The sequence below is a fragment of the Castor canadensis genome, chromosome 16 (genome assembly GCF_047511655.1).
Source record: "Castor canadensis chromosome 16, mCasCan1.hap1v2, whole genome shotgun sequence".
Taxonomy (NCBI): domain Eukaryota; kingdom Metazoa; phylum Chordata; class Mammalia; order Rodentia; family Castoridae; genus Castor; species Castor canadensis.
Window position 1 is genome coordinate 74,689,548 of NC_133401.1, and position 15,455 is coordinate 74,705,002.

Genomic DNA, 15,455 nt, shown 5'->3' on the forward strand with positions numbered 1-15,455 from the left:
GTATGCTTATTTGGAGCATTGTCTTAAGAAGGAACCCAAACCTGAATCTAGGCATGACAGGAAAGGGTGCTGAGATGGATTAATGATGTGTATTGCTGGTCTGGGGTAAAGAGCTGTGAGATCATTTCTGTGTGACTTAAAAGAGCTTGTATTATCTGAAACCCCAAATTCTGGTCTTGCTCCTGACTTGCTGTATGAGTTTTACTAATTCTTATGACTAGTCTACATATATGTACCTCACCAATAGTAGCAGTAGTTAGCTCATAGATTACCAACACAAGTGAATTCAGATGAGCTAGGAGTTTGAGTAGATAAGTCTGACTACTCAGTGAAGGGACCACAAAGATTTTAATGTCTTCTTTTTTAGGAATTACAGAAAGGAAAGACCAGATGGAAATACCTTTGTTTGCTTATTCTCTGGAAGTACTAAAAGGGAAGAAGTGAGAGACTGGATGTCTCTGAATTGTACAGTCACTAGCCAGCCCTGTGACCTTTGAGCAAGTCTGGTAAGCTCTCAGGATACCGGCTTTCTAAACTGTGACAGACATATTACATTTGTCCTAAGATTCAATGCCAAACTTCCTATAATAAAAGCTGTGGTAAGATGGAGGGTTTCTAGGAAGTGGTAAAATTAAAGAGTAAGAGGGAGTCCCTGGGGAAAATGGTGGGTTTGCTGACTGCTGGTATAAGACTGCGGCTTTGCTTTAGGGAAGGGGGGAGTCTTCAAATCTCTCTTCCCTGTTGTCTCTACCTAGTTTTGATCTGTGACTTCAAATTAGTGTGTGAATGACAAGACACCACAAAGAAGCATTAGGTATTTTTTCCGGGCAGCTTTTGTGTGTCTAGGGCAGGAGAGAGGACAAGGACTGGGAATCAGCGTTGGTCCAGAGAGACATCACCGCCTGCCAACTGCCCCTTGGGGGAGCTCAGCACAGGTTGGGGCCTTGCATGACTGCAGGAAAGTCTGATCAATAAAGGGCATCCTTACTATAGCAACACAGCGTGGTAGCAGGGCCGCCCGTGGATCACATGCCCCCTTCTCTTCACACTACGGTGTTTGCGGCAGGCAATTAGAATTTGGGGGCAGCTTCTCCCAGAGGTTGAAGAGCTGACAGATGAACAGAGCTTTCATGCTATTCCATCCCAGAGTGGGTATGGATGACCGGTAGCTTACTCACACATTTGGTATTAGTTCTTGGATTATATGAGAGAAATCACAGCAAAGGCTTAAGAATAGAAGCAGGAGAAGTCGCCAAAAGGAGCAATTCTCTTAATAATAACAATCAAAATAATGACAGCTAACTATTACGGTTTGTGTGATTATTTGATGTCTGTCTCATCCTCTAGACCCCCATTTCCATTAGAGCAGAGAAGATGAGTATTTCACACACCCCTACACCCAGTATCTTGTGTTCTACGTGTATTTGCTGAATGAGCAAGACTACTGTTCATTGTGAAGTAGGCACCATATTGGGGGATTAGCACAGACCCTCTTGTTCAGCGTTGGCAAATCTGCAAGGTAACAGTACTATTATCTGTTACTCTAAGGTAATAGCACTGTAACCTGTAATACAGTTACTGTAGAAGAATTTTATAGTTATTAAAGCAAACTTTAACTGTTGCAATATTCATATTTGGGTCAGAAAATTCTTTGTTGTGGGGGGCTATCCTTTACATGGTAGGATATCTAGCAGCACTCCTGACCTCTACCCTTTGAAGCTAGTGATACACCTTCCTTTCTCCATTTGTGACAACAAAAAATGTCCCTAGTTGTGGGTAAAAGTATTTGTGGGTACAAATCTCCCCAGCTGAGAGCCTCTGTACTAAAGGAAAAGGCCAAGCTGGAATGAACTATGAAAGGTGGTGTGTTTTGCTCACCCTTCATGGTGTGTGTGTAAAGCAATGTAATATGCTGTCATTATTGTAGGTGACGGGTAGCTATGGTACAGCTGGAGTGTGGGACTTTTGTCAGGCCACTTGAATGTGTTCATGATGTGTCATATCATGTTTGGACTCTGAGCTCATGGCACATCAGTTATAAACTGGGTGGGTCCCTCAGTCTGGAACCTGGAAGAAGGGACAAGACTCCAAAGAGTCTGGGACATTACTACTGAGAATGAGATTAGCTCAGACAGAAAATTGCATCTGTCCTAGAATGATTATTGAAGGCAGGCTAATACACGTAAAGAACAGGGCTCGAGAGACCTTTGGACTCTGATGTGAATACTCACGTATACTTTGTTTCATTCCTCGGAACTTGTTTCTCATCTGTAAAGTCAGGGATTCTGGGAAGACTGACTTGGATGATGGTCAGTTCTGTGACAGCCAGGCTGACAATGGCTCCTCCCTGGAGCTAGTAGAGCATATGTGAAAACCAAGGGGTTGGCCCTGCCAAAGCTTCCCCAGGGTTGGCATCCTCAACTCCATTCCTGTCCTCTTAATTTGAAATATGCATTGAGCATTTCCTGTGTGTTAGATACTGTGCTAAGAGTGTGACTTACCTCTCATAATCCCTGATAGACATGGCCCTGTCCATCTAGCTGATTGATGTGGGACACCAGTGTATTTTCTTCATTGACGTTATTTTGAGTGGATGGTGGGAGTTGACATTATAAATGACTTCTCAACAAAACATGTGTGTGTGTGTGTGTGTACACACAAATATCACCTAACTTTTATGCTTATCTGTAGTATATGGAATTTGGGAATCCAAGATATTTTTTTCAGCACTGGTGATTAAACTCAAGACCTTGTCCTTGCTAGTGCTCTGTCATTGAGTCATGCCTCTAGTCCTTTTCCATGTTAGTTTGTTTTTCAGATACGGTCTAGTACTTTTGCCTGGGTTGGTCTGAAACTGTAATCTCCTACCTTTGCCTCCCAAGTAGCTAGGACCACAGATGTGTACCACCATTCCTGGTTTATTTTTAAAATAGGGTCCTACTAACTTTTTACCTGGGTTGTTCTTGAGCCATTATCCTCCAGTCTCCATCTTTGGGGTAGCTGGTATTACAGTGTGCACCAACATACCTGGCCTCCTGTGATATTTTTTATTCCATGTAATATATATGATAGAAGAGCTTCAGAATTATTCTTAAAGCATATTGGGACCTCCATGATTGTTTAACAATATGACACATATTGAAAAATATTCCTATTTAGAAGAATGATGTTTTCCAGATGCAATCATATACAAACAAAATTTTGAAATGTTCACTAGAGCTTAATTTAATCTATTCTCCTTTTAAAAAAATGCATTCTTTCCATACTGAGATACTTTATTTATACTTTGGAAAACTATATAATTTGAATTTTTTAACTATTATGCTTAATTCCCCAAAGGAAGACAATCTTGAAAGACAATTAGTTGCATTTTCTTTAGTAAATCTCCTGTTCATTTTGCCTTCTGTTCATTTCTTTGCATTTTGGGGGTTTGGTGGTGCTGTAGTCCAGATCAGACAATTGGGTTTAGATTTCCATTTGTGATCATAAACTAATAGTGTTACTAGACCCATATTCTATTGTATTCTCTTCTGTTAAGTTTGCTTGGAATAACTATTTGTAAACTCTTTGATGTCACATCACTATCAATAAAGCAATTCCCAGAATGTATTCCTAATATGTTCTCTAATATTCCAGGGGCCAGTGGCTCACACCTGTAACCCTAATACCCAGGAGGCTGAGATTGGGAAGATCATGGTTTGAGGCCAACTCAGGTAAAGAGTTCATGAGATCCCCCCATCTCAAAAAAAAAAAAAGAGAAAAATGGACTAGAGGTATGACTCAATCAGTAGAGTATCTGAAAAAGCAAAAATATGTGTATTATTAGTAAAGTTTTGTTTGTTTTCCATTTTTAAAACTATAATAACCACAAAGTGGTTTCTACATCCCATTCTACAGTTTCACATGTCCCAGTGGGGGTATACTGTGTTAGGGAGTAGTGAAGTATATTTCTCATTTACTATATGAGGGGTGTTATCCATCTTGCTTATTTTATGGAGTTGAGAAGAGTGTCACATAGAATCATAGTGGTTTCTTATTAACTCATGAGTCTGTGGCTGAGCAGTTTGACAGGGCTCAGCTGAGTGGTTCTTTTTGTTGTTCCTAAGTGGGCTCATTCTTGTGCTGACACATCAACTGGTAGCCCTGAAAGAGCTAGATGATTCCAGATGGCCTCTTCACACATCTTGGTACTGGCTGTCAGTTGGGCCCCTCTCTTCATGTAGTCTCTACTCTTCAAGTTGGCTAGCGTGGACTTTTTCACATGGTGATGGGAGTATTATAAGAGGTGGAGAGCAGAAATGGTAAGGGCTACAAGGCCTAAACTTACAACCGCTATGTCTGTGTCACATTTACTACACTGTGCTTGTTGAATGAAATCACAAGCCTAGTTCAAGTTGTAGTAGAGAGATAAGACTCCATTTTTTGGTTGGAGTTTCAGAGTGCTCAAAGTTATATGATTTAAATGATCCTTTCAAGTAAAGTCAAGAGTTTAGTACTATTAACATATCAATTTTATAAACAGGAGAACTGACCACAGAGGGGCTGGGTTATGGCTCCAATGGTAAATAGTGCTCTGATTCTCTTTCCAGCTACAAAACTGAGACTCAGTTCAGACCCAAGCGACAACTCAGCACCGAAAAGAAAATAGATGGTGGATAATAATGCAGCTCTAATTTTCTTCTTTACAACATTCTGGGTAGATGGCAGAGGCATTGGTTAGCTGCATATTTTCTACCTGAAGGTCTCGTTACTTGGAAGTCATACCCTCATGTGTCCAACTTAAATATGGTCTGCTATTTTCCAGATATTTCTTGATCATTCTTCCTATACATAAAAACAAAAATTCTAAAAAACCTATTTATAATGCTCTACTACTGTTCCTTATTTCATTTGTTGGTATAGCCTAATTTCCTTATTTCCAGGCAAAATAAATAGAAGTAAAAGGAAAAATACTTTCTTGCTGTACTAAAGCAAATTGTCTCACACATCTCCTGGAGGACACATATCCTTTTTGGAGACTACTAGAATAAAATAAGGTCTAGTAATTAGCATGACAGAAACTGTAAAAGAGCAGAGAGCAGACCCACCTCTCAGAGGCTCTGGAGATGATATTTCAGATAAAATTGAAGACCTAAGGGTCTGTTAGCTTCAGTTAGCATCAGCTACCAAGGAAAGGAAGGCAAACAGATTTTATGAACTCTGGTTTTGGATGAGTTCACTTAGTTTCTGTGTGACTCAGTTTACTAATCTGAAGAAAGGGAATGATAAAAAGCAAAGTACAGTATAGCACTGTTGAGAGAATTAAGGAAATGAATGGTTAAATAATGCCTGGTCCACTGAAATTGCCATTGAATATTAGCTGTTTTTTATGATAACTCCAAATAATTGCCTATGACTCTCTAGAATGCTGTGGTAGATTTTGAGACCAGATCTGGGCTCATCAGTCAAGAGTGCTCTAAGTAATAAGCAGTGTCTATCATGGACATGTAATCGGGTTGACGTGGTATGTATCAAGATCTTTTATGAAAAGGTAAATTCTTCCTATTTTCCTGGTATAAACAGTTCATTTGGGTCATTGCCTCTTTTAATGCCAATTAATTCTTTGTATGAAGATGACTGAGTCCTCATGGTGAAGAGGATCTTAGTAGTTTGCTTGTACCTCTGAGTTGAAAGGCTTCGTGCAGAGGCCTTACCGTACATGTTCAACTGTACTCTTCTTTGTATCAATGATTACAAACATTAAGCCCATAAGTAATCATCTAGCCCAATCCTTTCTTTGACAGATAGTGAAACTGAGGCCCAGAGATACCAGTTAATATGATTGTTAATGCATCTCAGACTCCCAGGGTCCAGGTAAGCTCACAATAGCAAGTACTGATATAAGAGAAGTGAAGACACAGGCACACTTTGTAAGGGGAGATGGAAAGAGGAATGATCGAGTTAGAAAACAAAGACTGGGGAAAGCTATTTCATGTAGGCATAAATATCACTCCCAAGCTTTTACTGCTAGGACAAAAGGAAAATGTTCAATAAAATATAGCATTATAAGACACAGCCTAGACTGGGGATGTAGCTGAGCGGTAGAGCCTGTGCTCAGCATGCAAGCAGCCCCGGGTTCAAAGTCACCAGCACTAGCACACGCACACAATCTCTTATTCTCTAAATTTTATCTTGTGGAGGAATTTACTTTGTAGCTATTTATATCAGAAGCAGCATGTTTGTGATTATTATGAAAGGGTTTACATGTAGCATTTTTAATATCAGTCTTCCATGAGAGAGAATTATTCTGAGAATCTTATCTAAGTTGTGTTCTGAAGAGTGGTCCTAGAGCCCCATGGTGCATCATGGGCCACATCTGTGGAAGGGATAACACTTTCTGCTGACCAGGTATGACATGGGGATAAAGGAAGAGAACACTGCAGGGTGAATAGTTACCACATCCCTTCAGTGATTATGTTGAATGTTGATTGCTAAGCAGGGCTTTTACCTGGAGTGGTATAGCAGGTAGCTAAGAACCCAGGTTATCAGCAACTACTTTAAAGGACACCAGCCTCTATCCTATATTGTTGATTTAAAGAAAATCATGTTTGAGAAATCACGCATGCATACACTGGAATATATTTTCTTGTGAAAATTAAAGATATAATTTTGTCTTAATGACTGGCTTTCCCTCACCACTACCATCCCCAGTACGCACATACGTTAAGGGAAGATGTCTACAAACACGACAGTGCTTCCTGACGAGTTATAGTGCATTACTTAGCAAATGTCAGAAACCAAATTCTGTCTATGTGTATAATTCAAAAAACCCCAAATTAAGAATATACTGACAAATGATCCCTGGATTCCAAGCTTTTGACTAAAGTAAATGTGACTCATTTCTAGATGAATGTGCCTCCACCCAGACCTCAAATAACAACCACAGATTTAAAAAAATTTAAACAAAGTGTCCCTCTCAAACTTACTAACACATCAGGAAACAAGGCATGATGAGAGAGTCAGTAGAAACAATAGAACCCAAAGGTTTCATATATTGGGATTATCATATGTAGAAAGTAAAGTGACAATTTTAAATGTTTAAAGTAATAAAAGCATTAATGAAAACATTAGTAGTAAACGAGAGCCCATGAAACTGTTGGAAAGATTATAAAAGCAAATAAACAAGACAATCCCACTATATAGCCCAGCCTGGCCCTGAACTCCTGATCCTGCCTCAGTGTCTTGAGGGCTGGAATTACAGCCATGAACTACCACACCAAGCTGCAAGTAAACTTCTTAAAATATAATTATTGAAACAAAAAACTCAACAGATGGGTGAACTTCCATTTTAGATAAAGTTAAGAAGAGATTTAGTAGACTAGAAGATACTCCCGAAGAAATGCAGCAATATTAAGAGAAATGAGAGTGTGAGAAACCCTGACTTTGCTTAAACAGAATTCTAGAGGAAGATTGTGACAGAGGAGGCAGTTTTTGGAAAGATGATGACTAATAATTATCTAAAATAAATGAAAGATAAGAATAGTGAGATAAAAAATAAAAGCAGAATGAGTAAGATAAATAAAAAATCTATGTCCAAACACATAGCGGAAAAGTATAATAACAAAACAAAAAGGCCTTAAAGTAAGTGAAAACATGAAAAATGATCTGAAATGAAAGAAAATGAAATTACTGGTTTCCAAGAGCAACAACAGAGCCCACAATGATTACCTTCAGGGAGTAAATGTGTCAACTGTGAGTTTTGTATCCAATGAAACTCTTTTAAGAAGGGTTGAAGTAAAAAAAAAAAAACTGGGTGAAAGAAAAAGGAAAGTGTTCCTAAACTACCCCCAGTAGCAAAAAAATAACTTCTCAAGTAGAAACTTCAGAGGGAAGGAACGTTTTCTTAGGAAAAAAGATAGAATAAAATAAAGAATAAAAGTAGTTCAAAAGAAGGCAAAAAAAGGTGGGGGGAGAAAAAAAGAAAGCCCACACATATGCAAATATGACAAACTGAAAGCTAAGATAGTAGAAATTATTCCAAATATAACTATAAGGGTGACTCTTTACAAATCCTGGTAAATTTAATCAGCAAAAAAAAAAAAAAAAAAAAATGAGGCTCATACAGCCCCACCCTCTTACTGTAGAAAGAGACAATAAAATGAACCTTTTCTCTAAAAATACCTTGCATTATGGTTAACATAATTCTAAACAACTCCTTGGGCAGAAAAGATTATAGCAGAAATTAGGAAATTCTTGAACCTGAACAATAACAAAAATACTGCCCATCAAAATTTTGGGATATGGGGAAGGTAGTACTAGTAGAAAATTAAAAGCTGTTATTTGCTTATGCTAGCCCAAAGGGCTCCTTTCTCCTCTCTTCTCCCTTTCCTCCCTTCTCCTTCTCTCTTCCCCTCCTCTTCCCTTCCCTCTCTGCCCTTCCCTCCTCTTTAGCCATGGCTCCAGTCCTTTTGGCTTTAGTTATTTTTGAGATAGGGCCTCTTGTTTATGCCCAGGCTGGCCTAGATTACGGTCTTTAAGACTCCTTGTCCCTAATATCACATTGCTGTAGGTCAAATAAACCTAACATCCAACACTTTTCAGCAATGTAATTCTCCACCTAAGCTAGGCTAAGCTCAAGTTTGATCTCAGTTATTATCCTGTTCCCCAATGCACCAGCTAATGCATTTTACTTACACTATTTACTAAGTAAGAATATAAGTTTTTTACATGAATTATATAATTCTCAGGAACCCAATTTAAACAAATACCATTATTACCCTTATTTAACATATGAGGGCCATGGAGAACAGAGTTTAAAAAAATTGTTGGGCTGGGAGCGGTGGCTCACACCTGTTATCCTAACAATTTTGGAGGCTGACATCAAGAGGCTTACAGTTTGAGGCCAGCCCATGCAAACAGTTTGTGAGACCCCATCTCAACCAATATCTGGGTGTGGCATGTGCCTGTCATCCCAAGCAATGAAGGAAGCTGAGATAAGGAAGACTGCAATTATAGGTCAGCCTGGCAAAAAAGTTTGCAAGACCCCATCTCAGTGCAAAAAAGCTGGGTGCAGTGGTGCATGCCTGTTATCCCAACTATGTGGGGAAGTGTAAATGAGGTCATAGTCCAGCCTGGGCATAAACAAGATATCCTAACTCAAAAATAACTAAGGTCAAAAGGGCTGGAAGCATGTGGCTTAAGAGGTAGAATTCCTGTCTTAGCAAACCCAAGGCCCTCTGTTCAACCCTAGTACCACTGAAAAAGAAGAGAAAGAAAAGAAAGTTTTTGGTAAGTATAACAGCTGGCAGTGCAATGTGCCACTCCTTGACTCCAGAGATTGTTCTCTTAACTTTTCTGCCATTTTGCTGTTCCAGGTCATAGACTGTCATCCTCCGGTTTTTCTTCTAGGGCAGAGAATTGTGGTAGTCTTTTTATCGTGACAGAAACAGGCAAAGGAAAGGTGCATCCTAGGAAGAACCTGAGGCTGCCCTTCACTCTGGCTTGTACTGCCAGGCCTTGGGAGGAGCAGATTAAGACATCGGATCTCAGGAAGTATCTTCCATCCTCAGAAGTCAAAGTGGGAAACTGACCTGGTTGTAGCTACAGTGCTTCTTTCTCTGACACTGAACACAAAGCCTTTGGTAGAAGCCCAGGGGACATCAGACAGAAAAGCAAGTGTGTCAGGCTGATTTGGGAAATTGGTGTTGTAAGATCCTCAGAATCACAAACCTAGGGTTCCCTTAATTAGAGAGGTAGCCCTCCAATCAATATTCTTTCTATGCCTTGCTCTGCCATTCCCCTCATGTTCCAGCCAGCCACTCTGGGGATTTTCAGCTGACGACGGTGCAATTCTCTTGGGGCTGTGCAAGGAACCGGGTGGGGTCGGAGAGCATAATTTGTTGACCTGTTTTATAGGGTTGCTAAAGCACAGAATTGCAGTTGTCAAAGCCAGCCTCTTTCCACCCCAATTTTATATTCACAATGTGTGTTACACGGTTCACTTAGGAGCGATGGCAGGAGGCTACAGACACTGGTGATGTTGAAGTATTGTCTGGAAATGTTTAGTCATTTAATTTTTTTTTTTTTTGCCACAAGAAAAAAAAATGCCCCAAACTCCAAGTAAGAAACCATACTGTTATAAGATCCAAACTCTGCTCAGATGTTTATTACCTGTTCCTTAGGAATGTGCAAGTATTCGAGGAAGAATTTGAAACCAGTGGAAGTTTGTATTTCTGCCTTCCTACTCAATAAAAGACACAGAAGTAAGAAGAAAGAAAATACCAAGCCCAAGTTCTTCCTATTACTTTTTGAATGCCATGGTAGGTACTATGTGATTAATACTCCATTCTGTTTAATTTTTACAATAATCCTACAAGCTATATCATCTGTGTCCTATGTATCGGGGACTAAGGATGTCAGCACCAAAGTAAATTGTCCCCTGTCTCAAAGGACTTGAACTCTGATCTCACTCACCCTGGAGCTCCTTCTCTGAACTGTTGGTTTGAATTATGTTCACAAAATTCAGAATTCCCACTCCATATTTCATTAATCGGGATTCTCTCATAATCCCTACTGCTGGTATGAAGTAAAACTGATTTGTTTTAAGGCATGGTCAAAACAGGTCACCTACCCTGTGTTTTCAGGGATAATGTAATTATAGCAATTTTTAGGAGTGTTCAGACTCCCCCAAAGTAAATATTAGTAAGGAAAGATCAGTTGGGAGCCCTAATTAGTAAGATTGGATCGGTTTTACTGGCTTGATGTTGAACTCTGCAGTTCCCTTTTCTTATATAAACACAGCTGCAATGTACCAGTATGTGCCTTGGAACTTCAGAATTCAAAGTAAGGCAGAAGTTCTCAAAGAGAAGTCTGGAAACCCTGTTCATCACACTGTCCCTTGCCACCTTGCCTTAGGACCGTGTATTTACTTGGAAAAAACCTGAAAAAGAAAACAGAAGCTTAGCTAAATGGTTACTTTATAACATGAAGAAAAGACCTTGAGTGTGACCTCAAAAGAGTTCTATCAATACAAAGGGAAAAATTTCTTAAAATGCTTCTGCTGAGCTATTGGCTGTCGTTGTTGTTAAAGATTGAAGTGGTATGTGATATCACTTGCTCCCTATGTTGAGATACTGAATATTCTAATAAAATATCAAGATGCTCTGGAAAAGAATAAAGTCTAATACTGAACACATACACAGTTCCTGAATTTAGTTTTCATTTGGGAAGTTTGTTAATAGCAATCAAAGAACATGTGAAGAGAAGCAGTGAGGGAGAAAGGAAGGCAGCTGGAATAGAGGTGAACTTATACACTTTAGCTTCAGGCTTTGAAACTGTGAAATTCAACAGCTGTCTGTTGAGAACATCCTCAGTGGAAGAGATCAGTACACTGTATCAGAAATAAAAACACAAATTGGTCACCTTTTGGTGTTGGGCCTCTGTGACTTTATAACCTGAAGTGAATGGAGGTTTATGGCTGAATAATTCAGCCCAGTGTGTATTTATAAAAAATATTTACACAACTGACTGATGAGAGTGTGAACAACATAGGCAAAGGAGGGAGCCAACTAAATAAGCAGTGACAGAGATTTCCTTTCTGGTGACAATCCTCCTCACCTGGTAGCATTGGCTTGGGAATGACGGAGGTGGAACTGGGCTGGATTGGTGATATTGTCACAGGCATTGAAGGGGAAGAAGAGTAATATTAGTATGATGTATTTGATAATCCAGATGTAACTTGTGTGATTTGAGCAATGATAAAGCCTTTGTCCCCCAAATACCTTCTTCACTACTTGACTCTAGTATCTGAAACTTGCCCTTTCTTTACTGCTTGATTGATATCATTTTAAAAGCTAATGCATATTGTCCTTGGTACCTGCCAGGAAGTAAGTTAAACACTTTGTGCCTAGTATCTTATTTATTCCTACTTCGCAGACAAGGAGGGGGAGATTTATTCTTTAGAAGTTGATCCAAGATGGTTTAGACTCTATACTGCTAAGTACCACATGCTTAGGACAAACTCTTCTTGGGTTTCTAGTTGGGCCTTTTTGTGATTCTGGGAGGACATCTCTTTTGAGAAACTAGAGAAACACTGAAGGACCCATATACAACAGGTGCATGGAGAAGAGAAGTCGCAAAACACAGATGGAGAACACACCTGACTGTAATTTGCTGCTAGCATCGTTTTTGTTCTTCAAAAGGCACTGGCCCATTTAATGAGGGGCTTCTTAAAGATCCATTTCCTAAGGGGGGGAGGATGACATTTTGCTTTTATTAAAAAACAGTTTAAAATTGTAGTGTGTACAGGAATGGGAACTGTTATAGCCAGGTTGAGCTGAGTAAAAGATTACATTAGACTGTTTAATTTATAGATTCTAGAAATTTATTTCTTCCAGTTCTGGAAGCTGGAAGTGTGAAACCTGACTGACAAGAGCCCTTTGTTGGATTGTAGTCTGCCCACTTCTCATGGTATTCTCACAGGGCAGAAAGAGGGTAAGAGAGCTCTTTGGGGTCCCTTTCATAGGGCACTAATCCCACTCATGGGGGCTCCACCCAGGTGATCCAATCCCAAAGGCCCCACCTCCTAATACCATCACTTTGAAGGTTAGAGCTTCAACATATTTGGGGGACACAGTTGCAGAGATACAGTGATGGTGGAAGGTTGAGAAAGGTGCCAGGCACGAGATGCTATAGCAGGGCAAGTCATGGGGAATCTGGTCCTTGCAGAGAGCACAGTAATTATTCACTTATTTATTCCATTGTTCATTTATCCAACAGAAAATCATGGAGTACCTTCTTCATTCTGTAGACTGTGTGGGATGCTGGGGAGATAGGTTCCTATTCAAAGGGTGGTCTTAGGAAGGAGATGAGCTCTGAGCTCTAAACAATACCCTCAGATTTTCCGAAGGTGATACTGACTTCCTTCTTCCATTAGAATCCTTTCTTCCTGAATCAGCATAGACTAGACACAAAAGCACCCATGCAACATGTTAAAGACACAATACAGTATTCTATCTACAAAATTATCTTAATCATGTAAAAATAACATGCTTGTAACAGAATGACCTATTTGAAAATGTGTATAAAGGTGTTGAAGCATTTAGGAGAAGAAGCTAAACAAACAAACTAAACTCTGTCCTAAAAAGCAAAGGCTTATCTCTTAATCAAGTCAGCCCTCTGAGTTCTCTGTGTCAGACTGCTCATTTGTTCTAGGAAAATCACTGAATCCCCTCCCTCTTACCTGAATGTAAAGCAAGATCCCAGGTGTTTTTTTTGTTCAGCTTGCAAAAATCATAGGTGCAGAGACATTCAACCGAGCCATCAAAAGCTTCATGTGTCCACATACATTTTTGCCTATGAATGAAGCAAAACTCCTTGTGTTTCTTTTATGCATGTGTGTGAGAGCCTTCTCTGCCTAACCATGGTTATCTGAATCTGAGTAGCCTGGGGATCATTATTTGAGCTGTTGTGTCCAAGGAAGTAACTGCAAGGAGCTCAATAGATGAAGTGCAGGATCAGAGCAGCCTGGACTGAACTGGGGGTCCTTTATGGGATCTGGCCATCCAGCCATTGAGAAGTGCACTGACTACAGATTGTTCAGTGAGGGTGGGGTTTGTATCAGAGAAGAATATATGTTGTTGCCGTTGGTCATCCTGGGGAAGAATGGGAGTCCTGGGTGTAGAGAGTATGGGCTGGGCTGAGGAGAGCCATCTCTTCCTCCTTGGAGATGTGGATTTGGTATTTGGACAATGAGGAAGGGAGATAGGCTTGGCTCCTCTTTCCGTTGAGGCCAGGTGGGGGCTATCTCCAGAAGGGGTCCTGGCAGGAGGCATCTAGACCTCATTCTAAGAAAGTTTCTGTGTTGGTAGTTTCCTTCTGTTCTTCCTGGACTATAAGTCTTATTAAAAGTCAGAGAATGGTCCAAATATTGCTATGATGAATTAAGGGAACCTCTTCTACTTTGCGCCCTGAAGAGGAGGCTCACTTCTGTTCTCGCCTCAGGCAAGAGGGGTGGTGCCTCCTGCAACCAAGGGAGACCTGGGACTCTGCAGCTACAGGGGAGGGAACCCATGTAACTGCCTCATCCTCCCAATCCCTCTTGCCCAATTCTTCTAGGTACAGAAAATGAGGGGACCTTGAGATCTAGCAGTCAAGCTGATAAGGTCTCAGAGACTGGGCAGGCAAGGATATTTGTAAACAAAAAGAAGAAAGAAGGAATGATAAATGAAAAAGAGGAAGAAATTATAGTGACTTGTTTACATTGTTTAATTTCTATAATTTGAATATTTTGTAATAAATCAAGAATGCATGGTGATGCAAAGATTGTCACTCTCTCATCTATAATGTAGTCCCTAAACATCATGGGGATAGCATTTGACAGTTACTCAATGACAGCCCAGTGTAAAAACTAGAGGTGTGTCATTGGTAATGATCTCTTTCACAGAAACCTAGTAATTTTTTTTTTCACATTCTAGTTGGGAGTCCCTTGTGTTGTAATACATACTGAGTCTCTTTGCGAGGGCTCAGCAGGCAGCCATGTTGATCAGTACATACAGCCAGTCTTGACAGCTAAAGTTATTGAGTTCTTATTATGACTTGCAAAATACTCTTAATCTTATTTATTTTTAGGATACAGAATACACTAAAATTCTAAATTAAAAGACACTAATGGTAAACTGTGAGCTCTCCTTCCAATATGCTGCAGCTTTCTTGTTCTGTTCTTTAGAGATAATCATGTTACCAGTTTTTATGTATTTTTCTAGGGGTAGCTTATAGATACACAAGAATCTATATCTGTGATGTTCTGCACAATTTTTTTTTTGGCGGCACTGGAGTTTGAACCCAGGACCTTATGTTTGCTAGACAGGTGCTCTACCACTTGAGCTACTCTGCCAGCCCAGCTCTGCACATTTCAATGCTCAAGTTGAGCTTGGCCCTTAGGTAAGTGTTTTGTACACTTTCAGTTTTCCATCTCTGACAACATACCTGTGAATAGGTGCTTAGGATACCGAGGCTAAGAGAGGGTGCTGTGTGGGGCTGGCTTGTACCAGCTTGGGAGTCAATCAGTACATTGTGAGGGATCTTGTGATCAGGGCCATAGACTCATGTCTTGATTGGTTACAGTAGGAGCATTTGAATCCATGGAAAAGGAAAATGCCAGAACCAACTTCCTCCAGAGTTCTTGTTCAATGCTTACCAACACACCATTTCTGAGAGAGGCTTACTGACTTGTTCAAGACCAAGGGTTGATGCATCAGGATTTGAATCTGACCATTTCTGACTATAAGGCATGTGTCTTGAGCTGTGAACACACTAAACTGCTCTGGTGATTTCCCACGATGATACTCTCCAGGCCTAGGCCCTGTTAGCTGGATTTGTCTGTCTGTCTGTCTGTCTCTCAAACCACTTTCATTTTCACGATTAGTGATTAGTGAGTAATGATTTTTTCCTTAACATAAAACTAATCTGTGCTTATT

The 15,455-nt window shown here is 40.0% G+C and overlaps 1 long non-coding RNA gene across 2 annotated transcripts in view; it reads left to right on the forward strand.

Annotated features, from left to right (window-relative positions):
- Nucleotides 1-371: 371 nt before the first annotated feature.
- LOC141417996 (uncharacterized) overlaps nt 372-15,455 on the forward strand; it is a 63,821-nt gene continuing 48,737 nt past the window's right edge. The window contains exons 1-2 of one of the 2 annotated variants that reach the window (XR_012442612.1): nt 372-506; nt 3,637-10,298. This is a non-coding gene — a long non-coding RNA (uncharacterized lncRNA). The remainder of the gene's footprint in view (nt 507-3,636; nt 10,299-15,455) is intronic. The other variant, XR_012442613.1, reaches the window with a different exon arrangement.